General features: G+C 42.7%; 1 protein-coding gene and 1 non-coding gene across 2 annotated transcripts in view; one reads left to right on the top strand and one right to left on the bottom strand.

The window, feature by feature from the left end:
• Nucleotides 1-18290, top strand: part of CMTM4 (CKLF like MARVEL transmembrane domain containing 4) — a 67869-nt gene that overhangs the window by 4345 nt on the left and 45234 nt on the right. The gene's annotated exons all lie outside the window — the stretch shown is intronic.
• On the bottom strand, nucleotides 15787-15859 carry TRNAA-UGC (transfer RNA alanine (anticodon UGC)). The gene has a single exon. It is a non-coding gene; the product is annotated as a tRNA-Ala (tRNA).

Here is an 18290-nt window from a genome sequence, read left to right as displayed (position 1 = left end):
TTCAGTTGTTCCACAGAGCAGAGGAGACCTTGAGTCCAAGGACATTCCTGAGGTCTTTGGTCAGCCTGGTGACTTTCTGGGTGACTTTTACGTACTGAAGTGATACACTTAACAAGGGTTTTGATTTCTCAGTGGCCATTGCGCTGTTCCTAGGTGTGCAGTTCCTGTGTGGTGTCCTGCTCCTCACCCAGCAGACTTGTCACTTTCCGCCTTGAGGGGATAGGCCTTCTCAAAAGAGCCAAGAGCAGAATCAGCTTTTAAGTTCCAAAAACACCTCTCAAGGAGCTCTTTTGCTTCAGATCCCTTTCTCTTTTTTTTTTCTTTTTTGTCTACATCACTTTTATTTTATTTTATTTTTTGGCTGCACCCCGTGGCATGTGGGATCTTAGTTCCCCGACCAGGGATCCAACCTGAGTCCCCTGCATTGGAAGTTGGGAGTCTTAACCACTGGACCACCAGGGAAGTCCCTGGATCCCTTTCTTGAGCCCCTCCCACGCCTGATTGACCTTCTGACATCTCATTGCATTTGTTTAGGACTTTTTTTTTTTTTTTTTTTTTTTTGCAGTAGCGGGCCTCTCACTGTTGTGGCCTCTCCCGTTGCAGAGCACAGGCTCCGGACGCACAGGCTCAGCGGCCATGGCTTACGGGCCCAGCTGCTCCACGGCGTGGGGGATCTTCCCGGACTGGGGCACAAACCCGTGTCCCCTGTATCGGCAGGCGGACTCTCAACCACTGTGCCACCAGGGAATCCCTAGGACTATTTTTTAAACAAAGTTGGGTAATAGGTGATGTTTAAATTCAAATTTTAGCTCCGCTGATCTCCTTGAAATCTCTTAACCCCATTGTTTCTTGGCTTCCTCCGTAGTAGAATGTGAGTGGTAATGACTGAGCATTTTAGGAATTGTAAGAACTAAAGGGTTAATGTTTGACAGGTGCTTTCTTAGGTAACTCAAAGACAAATGTGAGCGTTTGCATTTCAGGGTTGGGTGATAACTTATCTTTTACATGATGGAAACTGTCAGTTTTTCATCCCGTGCTGGTGAGCGCTTCCCTCACCTTTCTGGCTTTCCTGGGCTGTATAGAAGCAGGGCAGGAGCGTGCAGAGAATGGCTGGTGAAGTAGTTTCACTGCATTGGCTTCTCACTTCTACCTTAAGGTGGCTTCTTATAAAACAGTCCCATTTTCCCTTGGGCAGATTGTTATCTTTGGGAGTTGTCTTCCTGGTCAAAAACTTGAAGTCAAATAAATTCTAGCAGAATTTAAGCAAAGATTAAAACCTCTCGTAAGTTTTTATGATGATTAAAAATAGTAAAATTATCACCCAAGACCTCAGAAAAGTGTCTAGTACACATCTGTTTTATAAAACCAGACAAAGATGGTTCAAGAAAAGAAAGCTTCAGACCATCATCCTCATGAACACAGGCACAAAAATCCTCAATGAACTACTAGGAAATTGAATCCAGCAATGTTATGTAAAAAGAATAGTACACGACAATCATTGTGATTTATCCCAGGAAGAAAAGGCTGGTTCAGTTTTCCAAAATCAGGAGATATAATCCGCCATACTAACAGTTTAAAGCACAAAAAACACTTGATTATGTCAGGGGATGCAGAAAAGAACTTTTGAGAAAATTCAACATTCATTCACAATAAATGTAGCCAAGAAGACTAGTAAGATAAGGGAACTGCCTCAACCTGGAAAAGGGCATCTGCCAGAAATCGACAGCTAACATACTTAGTGGTGAAAATACTTCCCCTTAAGATGGGGAGCAAGGCAATGATGTCTGTTCTCACCACATGTCTGTTCTGTCTTCCACATCCTACTGGAAGTGCTAGCCAGCGCAAGAAAAATAAATAGAAGGCATTCAGACTGGAAAGAAAGAAAAACTGTCCCTATTTGCAGATGGCATGATTGTCTACGTAGACAATCCCATGGAAATCTATAAAAAAGCTCCTAGGACTAACGTGTGAGTCAGCAAGGTAGCAGCATACAAGGTCAACACACAAAAATCAATCATATTTTTATATCCTAGCAATCAATCATTGGAAACTGAAATTAAAAAAAAAAAGCAACCCATATCAGTTATGATAGCTCTGAAAAGAATGAAATACTTAGGTCTAAATCTAACAAAACATGTACAGGATCTACATGCTGAAAACTACAAAACACCGAAGAAGGAAATCAAAGACCGCTGAAATAAGTGGGCAGACATACTGTGCTCATGGATTGGAAGATTCAATATAGTTATTAAAATATCACTCCTTGGACTTCCCTGGTGGCGCAGTGGTTGAGAATCCACCTACCAATGCAGGGGACATGGGTTCGACCCTGGTCGGGAAAAATCCCACATGCCGCGGAGCAACTAAGCTCATGCGCCACAACCACACGCGCTGCAACTACTGAGCCCATGCGCCTAGAGCCTGTGCTCCGCAACAAGAGAAGCCACCACAGTGAGAAGCCTGCACACCACAACGAAGAGTAGCCCACGCTCACCGCAACTAGAGAAAGCCCGCATGCAGCAACGAAGACCCAACGCAGCCAAAAATAAATAAAATTAAAAAATATATATATAAAAGCTTTTTAAACACAAATAAATAAATAAATATGTATCACTTCTCCACAGATTGATCTGTAGGTTTAACATTATCCCAAAATCCCAGCAAGATTTTTTTTAGATAGAGAAGCTGATTCTAAAATTGATACGGAAAGTCAGGTTAGCCAGGCAGAGGGATGATGAAGGATTGGTTTTGAGGGCAGAGGGAACAACACAACATGAAGATAGAACATGGAGTTCAGGGGTGTGTGTGTGTGTGTGTGTGTGTGTGTGTGTGTTGGGGGGTGGGATGGGGAGGGGCTCTGAGAGTATGGACTTTATGTCTCTTATCACCATGAGACTTTTGGCCAGTTGCTTGTTCACTTCAGGCCACACGCGGGTCCTTATTTGTAAATCAGGGCTGATGAGAGTGCTACTGCTGCCCGTGAGCCTTCCACACAAAGTCCTTAGCAAGGTGTCTCTCACACAGAAGTCACACCAACGTGTTAGCACTATCGGATATCTCTGGAATGGTACAAATTGGGAAACTGGGTGACCAAGGGTCAGGGTGGAAGGGAGATTTATTTTTCACTGTATTTGAATTGTATACCACACGCAGATATCTTCTGTTCAAAAATTCCCAAAGCATCAGCTGTTACTAGCTCTATATATAGAGAGAGTATATATTAGCTTAAAGCTTAGTATATATTAGCCTTAAAGCTATTATACCAATCATAATCTTTAGTTAACCTTTTATTACTTTCTTACTTTGTAATTTGGAGGCCCTTTTGGGGAGAATGATTTAGATAATACAGTACAGACATCTTGAAGAAACTTGGAGCTTAAAAGTTTTTTCAATCGATTTTCCTGTAAAAAAAAAAAAAAAAGAAGAAGCCTTCTGCACAGTTGTGGGTGCTTAATAAATTTGTTGATGCTAATGAAAAACTTTCTCCCATTTGAAAGGAATCTACCTTATAGGCTGGCTACTATAGTTAATAATACTGTATTGCCGTTGCATTGTAATTGAACGTTGCTAAGAGAATAGATCTGATAAGCTCTCATCACAAGAAAAAAATTTTTTTAAACTATATATGGTGATGCATGTTAAATAAGACTTATTGTGGTGATAATGTGAATATCATTATTGATACAAATATTGATATATAGAAATACTGAATCATTATGTTGTACACCTGAAACTAATGTAATGTTATATTCCAGTTATATCTCAATAAAAAAACCATTGTAACACTGAAGGAAATTAGGGAAAAAATCTTAGTCAAATGAAAAGCACTTTGGAATTTTTCCCTTCCAAAGGCTGCATAAGATCCCTTGATCATGGTTTCCAATATTTTGCTATTAGGAAGGATCCTTCAGTAAATGTCCTTCATTCTTCTTTTGAATTGTGACTATTTTTTGTTAAATTTCAGGGAGTGCTACTACTAGATCAAAGGGCAATATCATTACATTTCTGAACATTAAAAAAATATATATGGACTTGGTCCTACAGCATACGTAAAGGTCTCACCTTATCCCAAGTTAACAGTGTGCTTACCCACAAGAACTTACCAGTGGGAAATGCTGAGCTCAGTAAGACCTTCGGGACTCCTCCTGGGTCATAGGACCAAATTAATTTTTTCTTGGGACTTCCTTGGTGGTCCAGTGGCTAAGACTCCATGCCCCCAATGCAGGGGACCTGGGTTCAATCCTTGGTCAGGGAACTAGATCCCACATGCCGCAACTAAGAGTTCACATGCAGCAGCTAAAAGATCCTGCATACCATAAGACCTGCTGCAGCCAAAATTAAAAAAAAAAAAAATGTCTTTCTTGATAGCACTGGAAACCTTTGTTCTTTCTTTCTTTTTTAAAAAGATTTAATTATTTTTTCTCTTCCAGTTTTATTGAGATATATTTGACATAGACACTGTATAAGTTTAAGGTGTGCAGCATAATGATTTGATTTACATACGTCATGAAATGATTACCACCATAAGTTTAGTGAACATCCACCATCTCAGATAGATACAAAATTAAAGAAATAGAAAAAATTTTTTTTCCTTGTGATGAGAACTCAGGATTTACTTGCTTAACTTACGTATATAACAGCGGCAGTGTTCACTATACTCAGCATGTTGTGCATCACATCCCTAGTATTCATTTATCTTGTACCTGGAAGTTTGTACCTTGTGACCACCCTCATCCATCCCTCTCTTCCCTACGTGCCGCCTCTGGTAACCACAATTCTGATCTCTTTTTCTATGAGTTTGATGTTGAAGTATAATTGACCTACAACACTACGTTAGTTCTTGTTATACAGCATAGCGATTTGATATTTCTGTACACCTCAAAATGATCATTTTGATGACCTTTTATCTTTTCTTTCTTTCTTTTTTTTTATTTTGCGGTACGCGGGCCTCTCACTGTTGTGGCCCCACCCGCTGCGGAGCACAGGCTCCAGACGCGCCGGCTCAGCGGCCATGGCTCACGGGCCCAGCCGCTCCGCGGCACGTGGGATCTTCCCGGACCGGGGCACGAACCCGTGTCCCCTGCATCGGCAGGCGGACTCTCAACCACTGCACCACCAGGGAAGCCCTATCTTTTCTTTCTTTTTAAAAAATATTTATTTATTTGGCTGCGTCGGATCTTAGTTGCATGCGGGATCTTTTGTTGCGGTGCACGGGGCTTCGTTGCCCTGTGGCATCTTAGTTCCCCAGCCAGGGATCGAACCTGTGTCCCCTGCATTGGAAGGCGGATTCTTAACCACTCGACCACCAGGGAAGTCCCTGATGACTTTTTTTCTTAATTACAAAGTACTAAGAGCCTTTCCCAGGTCATGGCACTTCATAGGATGCTTAGAGGGGGCAAGGGCAGTGTACATGCCCTGCCAAATCCATGATGCTTCTCCCTCCTGGTAGAATGAATGGATGCTTACCTGCATGCTGGAGAGAGGCCTATTTCCAGCCTAGAGGTAGTGCTGGATGTACCTGAGATACAGCACATATGTGATCCACCCCATTAAGGGCTGAGGTCTGTATGGCTGCCAAAGCTGATTATTTTCCAAGATGGTCCATTTAGCTCCCTGAGCTGTTGAAATGACCTGGAAATAGCAGCGTTCTGGCCTTCAACCCACAGCTATCACTCACTGCCTCTTTGTCCACATTCCTGGAAGTAGCTCCGAATCCTTTCGTAGGGTGATGTCGTATTTCTTTGGAAGATAAAGTTGTTTGTTAGAGCCTAGCGCCATAGTCAAAGGCCTGTAACTGTGATCACAGAGCCTCAGTTTTCTCAGTCTCAGTTTTGTGTGCTCTCTCAGACCATATATAAGTACATCCTAAGTTTGTTTTTTTTTGTTTTTTGTGTTTTTTTTTGCGGTACGCGGGCCTCTCACTGTTGTGGCCTCTCCCGTTGCGGAGCACAGGCTCCGGACGCGCAGGCTCAGCGGCCATGGCTCACTGGCCCAGCCGCTCCGCGGCATGTGGGATCTTCCCGGACCGGGGCACGAACCCGTGTCCCCTACATCGGCAGGTGGACTCTCAACCACTGCGCCACCAGGGAAGCCCCATCCTAAGTTTTAAAAAATTACTGTACTTTTAAATTATGAAATATTCCAAGCATTGAAATTAGAGCAGCAAGTACCATTTATTGACAGGGAGTCCTGAGGTTTTTGTTTGGAAAATAAGATTATTCCTGTGTGTGCAAGAGAGGTAAAAAGCAGGGCGAGATGAACTGGGATTTGGATTCATCAGCAGGGTGAGACTTCAGAGAGTCTAGAAGGAGGAGGAAAGGCAGAGAGTGAGAGCGCAAGGCACCTCCGGACAAGGGGATGGCCTCAGCATCTTGTCTGGTGGCGAAGAGCCAGTTTAAACTTTCAAAGGCTCAGTTCAAAGTGGTCCAGAGCTGGGAACAGGCCTGCAGCTGGCTGAAGAGGGAACAGATGAGTGGAAGGGTACAGAAGTCAGAAAGTGACACCTCCTTCGGGAGAAGATCTTGCCTTTTTAGCATTTGGAAACTATCTTATTTTGAAGCGGTTTAACTTCTTGATGGGGGGGATTTTTGTGTGAAAAATTCTCACTTAAAGGCAGGGGTGGCGCCCAGCCCTCCTCTCAGCACCTCTCGTGTGTGGCCTTGTGTCCTCACATAAAATGGTGGGGTCTGCCACTGGTTTTCAGAGTGAGGGGTCCCCTGGGAGCCCTAAGTTTATTAATATAGAAATGGGGGTTGAGAATCAGACTGAGGGGCTGGGTACCAGTTGTGTTTCAGAAAGTCTAATATAAACTGCATTAAACAGAGTAAGGCCAGTTTCTTTTCTGACTGGGGTTTTAAGGTACTGATTATTTCACTTGACCAGAAGCTTTGATTAACTTTTTGATTAACATACTCCTGCCTTAGAGTCTTTGCATCTGAGTTTGATTCTTCCATCCCCTCCACCCCTTCCCAGAAATGCCCACTTGGCTCTGTTCTTCTCTTCTGCTCAAGAGACCTGCTCAAGAGACCTTCCCTGACCACCTGCCAAAAGTAGGACACTCCCCCATCCCTGTTCTTTATCCGCCTCACCCTGCTTTACTTTTCTTCTCAGCATTTACCACCCAACTAGAATACCAACTCCACGAGAGCAGAGGCTTTGTGTTTTGAGCTCCCTGAGGTATCCTCAGTGTCTAAAACAGCACCTGGCCCCATAGTGAGGCACTGAATGAACAGGTGAATATACATATCTGTTTCACAGAAGAAAGAAAAAAAATAACAGTTTATGTATTATTTAACATAGTTCATAAGGTCAAATTATTTGAAGACATGGGATCTATAAGGGAACAATAACATTTATACATTTATAAGCAAATAAGCTTCTGGACTCTGTTGTAAGTGGAAAATATTGGGGAGAAAGTATGGAAATAAAATGCCATTGTAATTATTATTTTCTTTTTTTAACCGTGAGTTTTAAGTGTATCTAGTGCTACTAGGAAACAGAAGCTTTTGCTTAGGAGACAGATTTTTGTTAAAGGAGGGGAAACCATAAGAGGCTTTGCCAAGCTTTTTGCTTAGGAACGTATAAAATGAAAACCAGGGGTTCTGTAATTATTACTAAAGTTGTCTGCTTTCTGATTAACATGTTGGGGGAGAGGGTCACTGAGGATCTGCCACGTCAGTATTTTGAGAATCCTTAGAGCAGACACGTAACATGTGTAAAGAAGTCACAACTGGGATTGAGGCTGAGGGTCCTTGTGCTTGTTTTTATGGACCTCTCTGATGAAAATAAAAGAACAGCCGTTCTGTGAGGCCTGAGAAGGGAGGCCTTCATCTCCAGTGAAGACTGGAGAGGCCCATAGGAAATACTGGAATCCAGAATTTTGTCTCTGAACATTTCAAATGATTGGTTAAATTTGGGAATTAAATGGGTTAATAAACAACTTAAAATGTTCAGAGTTTCATCAAACGTGGATAGTTTTGAATGGTTTCTTTCTTGCCACTACAATTTGATGACTGGTGCAGGGGAAGCCTTCATTTTTGTGGTTTCCCGTTTATTCCAGCACAGCTATGAAAAACAGTTTAAGGCTAAAAGGTTTTTTTGCCAGTGGAAAAAAAACAAACCCCAAGGAGCAATGGCTCTTCCAGCAGTAGTTGCTTCTTTAGCTTGTCTACTTTCTCTCAGCCATTTTTGGTCCAAACCCTACACATGTGTATAATTTCAGGTTAAGAGTTGGCTAAGTAACTTTAGAGTTAGATCAAGGTCAGTAGCTAGATGTTGGTAAAAATTCTAACATATTTTCCCCCTTAAAAAAAAAAATCTATACTTCATATATGTGTGAACGTCGAGGCTGGGCCAGATACTGTTAGACATACATAAATAGGACAAAAATCCCTGCCTCCAAGGGGTTCACAGTCCATTTGGAGGAGGGTTTGGTATGAGGCAGAGAAAGTACACAACCTTCCTGATCACCGGAGCCAAGTGCTGTAATAGGGGTGGGGACAGTGGGCTTGGCTAGGAGGTGTGGTGTGTCCTGTGGAGAAGGAGTATACCAGGTCCTGGGAGCTGAGGGCGAGCCCAGGAAAGGGGTGGGAAGGAGGTACCAGGTATGGTTCACCAGGCAGAGGTATGGAAGGGGAGGGATGAGGGGGACCCAGGTTGGGCCTGACTTGTTAGGCTAATGAATTTGGATTTTCTGAAAGAGATGAGGAACAGTCAGAGCTGTGGCTGTTGAGCACTTGCAGTGTGGCTAGTATGAATTTTGAGGTGTGCATAGGTGTAAAAAACATGTTGGAGTTCAAAGAGGTAATAGGAAAAAAGCAGAATGTAAAATTACATGTTGAAATGGTGGTATTTTGGCTATGTTGGAGTAAATAAAATTTACTATTAAAGTGAACTCTACCTATTTCTTTTTACTTTTTAAAATATGGCTCTTAGAAAATTTTAAATTACTTACATGGCTCACGTGTTTTTGTTGGCTGTCGCTGGGTTAGAGGGTGTGAGGAATGGCTTTGAGAAGGCTGAGATGATCCAAAGCCTGCTAAGAGACTTTGAGTAGTCCAGGTGAGGATCGGGGACGGGAAGGACCATGGCAAGTGGGAGTAAAGAGGTGGCAGTTACGTTTATTATATTCCTTGTTTTTATTTTTCATTGTTTATTTCTCAATCAAAGAAATACTTAAGCTAACATTTATGGCACTTTTACATGTGAGGAATCTGACCCTAGAGAAGCTGTGATTTACCTATGGCTATCCAGTTTGTTGGTCGTCTTGGAACCTGGGCCTCAGGCTGGCGTTCTTTCCCCTGTGACTGGCTCCTGCTCTAGGGTGACAGTTTGATTCCTTCCTGTGAAGCCAGATGGGGGATAGCTCTGTGAATTCTGATAATCTTGCTTACCCTTTATGTGATTATGGGGAAGACAGAAGAATAGTTAACATCTTCAGGCGTTTTCTAGGATAGTGGTTTTTGGAAAGCCTGTATATGATAAATCAAGTCTTTGCCTGTGATACTCTGTTTATTTATTTATTTATTTTGGCCGCGCCACACGGCTTGGGGGATCTTGGTTTCCTGACCAGGGATTGAACCCCAGGCCCTCGGCAGTGAAAGCGGGGAGTCCTAACTACTGGACTGCCAGGGGATTCCCCTGTGACACTCTGCTTAAAGTGCAGGTGTTGGGACCTCCCTGGTGGTCCAGTGGGTAAGACTCCACGCTCCCAATGCAGGGGGCCCAGGTTCAATCCCTGGTCGGGGAACTAGATCCCGCAGGCATGCCGCAACTAAGACGCCCGCATGCCGAAACTAAGACCTGGCACAGCCTAAATAAATAAATAAATAAGCATTAAAAATAAATAAATTAAAAAGTGCACATGTTTACCCAGCCCAGGCAAATGGCTCAAGTGAATGTACTGGGGCAGGTAGTGGACTTGGGAGCCCTCAAAGTTTGGATTGTAACAAAAGCCTGATATTGGTAGATAGAATTTGCCTTTTAGTTCCTTAATTTCTCTGATAATAAATTGACATCAGGATAATTTGCCAGCAAATTGATCTGTATGCCTTTCAAGTATGGTTTTGGAGCTGAAGCTAGGGATACGGACCCCCCACTTGTCACAGGTGAGCTTATTCACATGGCTGTTTGCATGGCCCCGAGATGTGTGATGGTGGTGGAGGTGGTGATGAGGATGTTACTGGCGTTGTGCTCAGAGGTGGTTTTGGTGAGGTTGTTGGGGAGATACTGCACCTGCATCACTAGACGCTTTGGGAAAGCTTCAGCTGTTGGTCTGGGACTTTGCAGCCCTAGGGGTTGCGAAGCTAGTTAGATGAGTAAAGTCCACAGAGAATGATGAATTGCCAGGTTGAGGGAAGCCTGGGGGAGCCCAGTAGTTTGTAAAGGGTCTCCTCTGTGTTTAGCTCCATGGAGTTCTGTAGGAGACCTGCAGTTTTGTTTTTGTTTTTTTCTTTTTGGCTGTGCCGTGCAGCGTGCGGGATCTTAGTTCCCCGACCAGCGATTGAACCCGAACCCCCTGCATTGGGAGCTCGGAGTCTTAACCACTGGACCACCAGGGAAGTCCCTTTGTGTTTTTTTAATGGACTGTGAAATCTATCATTGAGTCTCAGACCAGATCAATATAAATGAAAACAAAGTAAAACAATATTTTAAAATTCTACCTGTTTGTAAACTTCGTAATATTTGACAATCAGATCATCAAGACGGGCCAAATACAGGATTTAGCAAGATTAGTTTAGCAGTGTTATTATTATTATTGTCATAGAGGAACAAAGAAAGTTCCTGAGATCCTGCTCTAAATCTCTATTGTCCAAGGCTACTTCGAACAGTTGGGCAGATTGTGCACTGCACAGTGGGTCTAACCGAGAGGGTGAGGGAGACTGAGATCCAGCCTGCATGCTCTGCTTGCCAAGGCACGTGCCCTGGTACTAGGCAGCGTCCCAATTCATCAGCCCAGAGCAGGTGCTGTTTTTAATTTGCTATCCTCTTGCCAAGCCAAGTTGCCACCCAGACTGGAATGTTTCTAACTGGCACACAGGTGCCATGTGAAGCAGCTTATGTCTTGATTATTTAATTGGGAAACTGATTTTAGAGGCGTGGCTTAGCCATGATATTAAGCTAGATAGGGGAGTGGTTTTTTTTTTTTTTTTTTTGCGGTACGCGGGCCTCTCACTGTTGTGGCCTCTCCCGTTGCGGAGCACAGGCTCCAGACACGCAGGCTCAGCGGCCATGGCTCACGGGCCCAGCCGCTCCGCGGCATGTGGGATCTTCCCGGACCAGGGCACGAACCCGCGTCCTCTGCATCAGCAGGTGGACTCTCAACCACTGCACCACCAGGGAAGCCCGGGGAGTGCATTTTTTAAATAAGACCAAATAAAGCAAAAATGTGAACTTTAAATTTAGTTTTCCAGATACAGTATTTAAAACAGGTTTTTTTTAGATTGGTAAGCATGTGCAGGGCCTTCTAGCCTTTTGTGTGGTCCTCTGTGAGGTGTGTGCATGAAGATGAAGTCCGTACTGCATGACTGAGTGGATGAACACAGATAAAAAGTTAACTTTCTGACTCATTTCAACAAGAGCTCCCACGTTGTTGTAATTAAACTTTTGGTCCCGCTCCGAACCTAAATTATTGTTAGAACATCCGTCAAACAACTGATGATGTGTGCTTGGGTAGTCGAGGCGGGGGCAGATATCCTGACACACTTTCCACCCTAGGAGCTCCTGTCTGGGTGTGAGCACTGAGGCGCCTCTGACTGGGTGGGCTGCTCCCAAGGCTGAGCCCATCCCTGCAGTGTCGGTCAGCTCTGAGTTGCCAGGAACAGAGAGGCACGTGGGTTCCTTTGGGTTGACGGCAGGACCAGGTACACCAGGCCTTGGAGGAAACCCTGGGAGGGCCAAGCAGCTGAGCCTCATGAATCCTGGACTCGAGTCAGTGCTTCACTCAGCAGGACTCAGTTTTTCTTTCTAGCTGCTGGGTTAAGGGCAGCCTGTGGCTCCTGGGCCACAGAGGGCCCATGTCCTCTCTTCATAGCCCAGCCTGTGACCTCATCGCATTTGAAAGAGGATTGGGCTCTGCCCAGCTCTGTACTGGCCCCGTTCTAGCCCGAGGGCAGCCAAGTGCCTCATCCGCTGCCAGCTGGGCCTGCTAAGGGACAGGGATCTGTCCGTTGGGCTTATCTGGCAGGGGCTTGTGAGCACTGACTGCCTTGGTCTGAGAACTTGGGGACGAGAACTGGCTGGAGGGGCACAGGGGCCATGCCCCGCTGTAGAGGGCAGCACGTGGCAGGGTGTCTGTCTCAGGTAGCCAAGGACTGGGTGCTGTCAACCTGAAAGAATCCCATCAGCAAGTCTGTTCAAGGACCTGAGTGCAGGTTGAAAACTACGCAGAGGAAGGCAGTTTTCTTAATAAAATGTGAACCTTCTGCTTGGTTACTTCCAAGAAGAGAAAACTGGCTGAGGAAAAGACTGCAAAGGGGAGTATGTTAAAAACATTGCCGCCTAACTTGTTAGCAGTGGGAAACACAATCTCCTGTTGTAAGGAATTGCCATAGTAAGAGGCCCTATGGAACAAACCACATTTCACTGTTAAGTAACAGCACAAAAGTGCAGGACAGCATTTTCAGGCTCTGCAGTGTGTGCACTTAGGTATTTTATGTAAATGACAGTATAAACCAAAAAGCAACTCCTAAAAGCTCAGAGGAGTTGTAAATGAACGCTTAGACAAAGTTGCAGGTGTTGTGTTTTCTGATGTATATCTTATAAGTATATTCTGCTTATTTAAAATGTTCATCCCAGGTCTGTCTGCTCTCTCTGACGCTAACTTGCTGACTGTGGTTGAATTCCAGAGAGCGTCTGATTGGCCTGATTACCACTGTCTCTGTTTGGGTGGAGCTTTCCTAGCCAGGCCAAATTAGAGGTGCCTTGCCAGCCTGTGGGTTGGCTGCCCTTGGGTCAGGGACCCGACCCCCTTAGGCACTTGGGGTCCTGAGCATGGCACCCCTGTGCAAGGAACAGCCTTGGGGTCACTTCTCTTAGGGGTGGGAAGGCAGGGGAGGGGAGAGGGATGGACTAGTTAGCTCTCTGATTTTCAGTGAGCACACTGGTCTTTTGCTTCACACCTCTTCCAGATTTCCTGGTCTCCCTCTCGGTCTACTTCCCTGCCTTCGTTCCGTGTCAGGATCTATTCTGCCTCTTCGCCATCACTCACAGGCCTCCCTCCATCCAGACCTACCTTTGCCACTTGCCTGATTTCTTCCCCTCTTTTTATTCAGAGATGCCAGAGAAGTTACCACTTCTCGTGAGAAGCCTTGCATATTTTATTCTTCCTTCTCCAGACACACATCTGGTAAAATGTCTTTTGGGAATCTGGTACTGTATGAGGCTTACAAAGCTCCTTTATGTCAAGGAGCCCACAGCCTAAGTCATATATAAATTGATCTGTAGTATAAATATCACATTTTTAACTTGAATGCTATTTTCCAAAATGAAAAAAAATTTTTTTCTGATTATAAAAGTATTTGTCTTTGTGGTTTTTTAAAAAAAAGACTACTATAGAAAAATGAAGAAAGAAGTAAAAATCACCAGTATTCTCATCAGCTAGGGAGAACTTCTGTTAACAGGTATCTGTTGTTTTAGACTTTGTTCCTCTGTGTGCATATTTGTAAAAATGGGATATTGTACATGCTGTTCTATAACTTGCTTTTGGGTATGTCATGGATTGATGGGTTTGTTTTTTTGGGGGGAGTTATAACTGTAGATTTATGTTATTGCTTTTAAGGACTTTTTATGGAAGTATAGTATATATTCAGAAAACTGCACAAGTCTTTTTTTTTTTTTTTTTTTTTTTTTCTTTTTGCGGTATGCGGGCCTCTCACTGTTGTGGCCTCTCCCGTTGCGGAGCACAGGCTCCGGATGCGCAGGCCCAGTGGCCATGGCTCACGGGCCCAGCCGCTCCGCGGCATATGGGATCCTCCCAGACCAGGGCACGAACCCGTATCCCCTGCATCGGCAGGCGGACTCTCAACCACTGCGCCACCAGGGAGGCCCTGCACAAGTCTTTTTTTAAAATTTATTTCATTTATTTATTTGTTTTTGGCTGAGTTGGGTCTTCGTTGCTGCACACTGGCTTTCTCTAGTTGCGGTGAGCTGGGGCTACTCTTTGTTGCGGTGCGCAGGCTTCTCATTGCAGTGGCTTCTCGTTGCGGAGTGCACAAGTCTTAAATGCACAGCTAATGTCTGAACATTATGATTCATTATGTTTTAGACTAGCTGGTTGGCCCTGTCCTGTAGACTCAGTCTTGCTTTTGTTTTGGTTTATGTTCTGGAAATTGATCTCTTTCTTTCTTTAGATTATTTTTGTTTTGTTTCATGACTGAGTGGCAAAATTGAAGGGCTTTTATGCTATATTTTGAATTCTGAAAAAACAGCATTTAAAAGCTAATTTGAAATTCGTCACATTGTGGTTTTGAGTTAAACCAACAAGAAAAAAAATTTAATAAGGGAGTTCACACCATTTTCTTTCTGAGAACATAAGAAAACTGGCAGAAATTTGAGCTCTAGAGGTTGGGGACATGCTAAGGATGTTGGTGGTCTCCACATGTTCTATTTTTTAAATTGAAATACAATAAAATTGACTTTTTTTGGCATTCAGGTCTATGAGTTTTAACACAGATATACATTCACATATCCACTACTTCAATCAGGATACAGAACAGTTTCATCAACCCACAAAACTTCCTCATTCTTCTCTTTTGTGGTCACACCCACCCCTTGACAACCACTCATCTGTTCCCCATCACTACAGTTGTGTCTTTTCCAGAGCATCATAGAGTATGCAGCCTTTTGGTTTTGTCTTTCACTTAAGGTGATGCATTTGAGATTCATTCATGTGGTGTTTTATTGGTAGTTCATTCCTTTTTATTGTTGAGTACTGTAGGTATGTACTACAGTTTCTTTATAATCATGTACTGTTGAAGGACATTTGGGGTTGTTTCTAATTTTTAGTGATTATGAATGGAGCTGCTATAAACATTTATATACAGTTTTTGTGTGAACATAGGTTTTTATTTCACTGGGGTTAAACCTAGGACTGAAATTGCTGGATCATATGGTAAGTGTCTGTTTGTTTTTTTTTTTTTTTGCATATTTATTTATTTATTTATTTGGCTGCACTGGGTCTTAGTTGCAGCACGTGGGATCTTCGTTGCTGCGTGCGGGATGTTCATTGTGACACGTGGGATCTTTTCGTTGAGGCATGCGGGATCTAGTTCCCTGACCAGGGATAGAACCTGGCCCCCTGCATTGGGAGCGCAGAGTCTTAACCACTGGACCACCAGGGAGGTCCCTGGTAAGTGTATGTTTAAATGTATAAGAAGCTGCTGAATAGTTTTCCAGAGTGTCTGCACTATTTTGCATTTTACCACCAGTATATGAGAGTTCCAGTTGCTCTGCATTCTGGCTATAGCACTTGGTGTTATCTTTTTTAAAAAATAAATTTTATTTATTTATTTATTTAATTTTGGCTGCATTGGGTCTTCGTTGCTCCACGTGGGCTTTCTGCAGTTGCCTTGAGCGGGGCTACTCTTCGTTGTGGTGCGTGAGCTTCTCATTGCGGTGGCTTCTCTTGTTACGGAGCATGGGCTCTAGGCGCGTGGGCTTCAGTAGTTGTGGCGCACGGGCCTAGTTGCTCTGTGGCACGTAGGATCTTCCCAGACTAGGGCTCAAATTCGTGTCCCCTGCATCAGCAGGCGGATTCTTGGCTGTGCTGTGCAGCTGGCGGGATCTTAGTTCCCCAGCCAGGGATTGAACCTGGGGCCCCAGCAGTGCAAGTGCAGAGTCCTAACCACTGGACCACCAGAGAATTCCCCAGCAGGCGGATTCTTAACCACTGTCGCCAGCAGGGAAGCCCTTCTTTTTTTTTTTTTTTTTTAAAGCCAATGTAATAGGTGTGTAGTGGCATCTCATAGTGGTTTTAATTTGCATTTCCCTAAATGACTAATGATGTAAGCATTTTGCGCTTATTTGCTATCTGTATATTCTCTTTGGTGAAGAATTTGAGTCTTTTGCTTGTTTTTTTGTTAGACAATTTGTTTTTAACTGTTGAGTTTTAAGAATTCTTTATATACTTTGGATATAAGAGCTTTGCCAGATACATGACTTGAAAATATTTGAAACTCATTTTGTGGTTTGTCTTTGCATTCTCTTAACCATGTCTTGCAGAACAAGTTTTTAGTTTTGACAAAAATCAGTTTATCATTTTTTTTTTCTCATGGATTCTGCTCTTTGAGTCATGTCTAAGAACTAATCTCAGGTCATGAAAAATTTTCCATGTTTTCTGCTAAGAATTATAGTTTCATGTTTTATATTAATTAAGATCTAGATTTAGTTCGTTTTTATACAAGTTGGAAAATTTAGCTTGAGGTTTATATACTTGCTGACATCTAGTTGTTCCAACACCGTTGAAAAGGCTATCCTTTCTCTATTGAATTGCCTTTCCACCTTTGTCAAAAATCAGTTGGCCATATTTGTGTATGTCTGTTTCTGGACTCTGTTCTGTTGATCTATGTGTCCATCCTTTTATTTCTGTTATACTGTCTTGATTACTGTAGCTTTTTTTCAAAAAAAAATATTTATCTATTTATTTATTTATTTACTTGGTTGCACTGGGTCTTAGTTGTGGCAGGCGGGCCCCTTAGTCACAGCATGTGGGCTCCTTAGTTGTGGCATGCATGTGAGATCTAGTTCTCTGACCAGGGATTGAACCTGGGGCCCCCTGCACTGGGAGTGCAGAGTCAACCACTGTGCCACCAGGGAAGTCCCCTACTGTAGCTTTATAGTAATTCTCAAATCAGGTAGAAAGAATCCTTCAACTTAGTTCTTCTTCAAAATTTTGATCATTCCTTTGACTTTCCATATAAATTTTACAATCAACTTGTTTCTGTCTATAGAAAAGTCTTGCTGGGATTTTGGGATTGGGTTAAACCTACAGATCGAATTGTAGAGAATTGATATTGCAACTGTATTGAGTCTTCCAGTGCATGAACACAGTACGTCTGTCTACCTATTTAGGTTGTTTTTTGTTTCTTTCTTCAATGTTTTGTAGTTTTCATTGTGCAGGTCCTGTACCTGTTTTGTTAGATTTATACGTAAGTGTTTTATTCTTTTCAAATCTATTGTAACTGATATATATTTTTAAAATTTCAGTTTTTGATGATTTATTGCTAGGATACAGAAATACAATAGATTTTTGTGTGTTAACCTGGGATCCTGCCACCTGGCTAACTCACACATTAGTCCTTGGAGCTTTTTTATAGATTTCCGTGGAACTACATAGGCAATCATGCCGTCTGTGAATAGGGACAGCTGTTCTTTCTTTCCAGTCTGTATGCCTTCTATCTGTTTTTCTTGCACTGGCTAGCACTTCCAGTGGGATGTGGAATATCAGTGATGAGAATAGAGGTCATTGCCTTGTTCCCCATCCTAGGGGGAAAGCATTCATTTTCTTCAGAAAGTATGATATTAGCTGTAGATTTTTGGTAGATGCCCTTTTCTTGGGTTGAGGAAGTTCCCTTCTCTTCCTAGTTTGCTCGCAACATTTATCATGAATGAATGTTGAATTTTGTCAAATTTTTTTTCTGCATCCATTGACATAATGAAGTGTTTTATGGTGGATTACATTTACTGATTTTGGAAAACTGAAGCAGCCTTTTGTTCCTGGGATAAGTCACAATGATTGTGGTGTACTATTCTTTTTACATAATATCGCTGGATTAGATTTCCTAGTATTTTGTTGAGGATTTTTGTGTCTTTGTTCATGAGGAGTATAGATTTAGTTATCTTTTACTTCTTGGGTGAGTTTTGGTAGTTAGTGGCTTTCAAGAAATTGGTCCCTATCATTGTCAAATTTATGTGTGTAGAGTTGTTTGTAGTATTTCTCTATTATCCTTTTAATGTTTGTGGGGGTCTGTTGGTATATCTTCTTATCCTGATAATTGGTAAATTTTTTTCTTTTTTTTCCTGTGGCCATCTGGCTACAGAAATAAACCAGTTTTTTTTGTTTTGTTGACATTTCTCTATTTTTTCCCATTTTATTGATTTTAGCTCTTTATTATTTCCTTTCTTCTACTTATTTTAGGATTACTTTTTTTTCTGGTTTCTTAAGGTGGAAATTTAGATTGTTGATTTGAAATCTTTGCTCTTTTCTAATGTAAGCATTCAGTGTTATAACTTTTCCTCTGAGTACTGGTTCCGCTGTATCTCACAAGTTTTTCGTAAGTTGTATTCTCATTTTC

This window comes from Mesoplodon densirostris, chromosome 19 (genome assembly GCF_025265405.1).
Source record: "Mesoplodon densirostris isolate mMesDen1 chromosome 19, mMesDen1 primary haplotype, whole genome shotgun sequence".
NCBI classification, from domain to species: domain Eukaryota; kingdom Metazoa; phylum Chordata; class Mammalia; order Artiodactyla; family Ziphiidae; genus Mesoplodon; species Mesoplodon densirostris.
The sequence above is the reverse complement of the archived record's forward strand: the minus strand, read 5'-3'. Positions and strand labels throughout refer to the sequence as shown.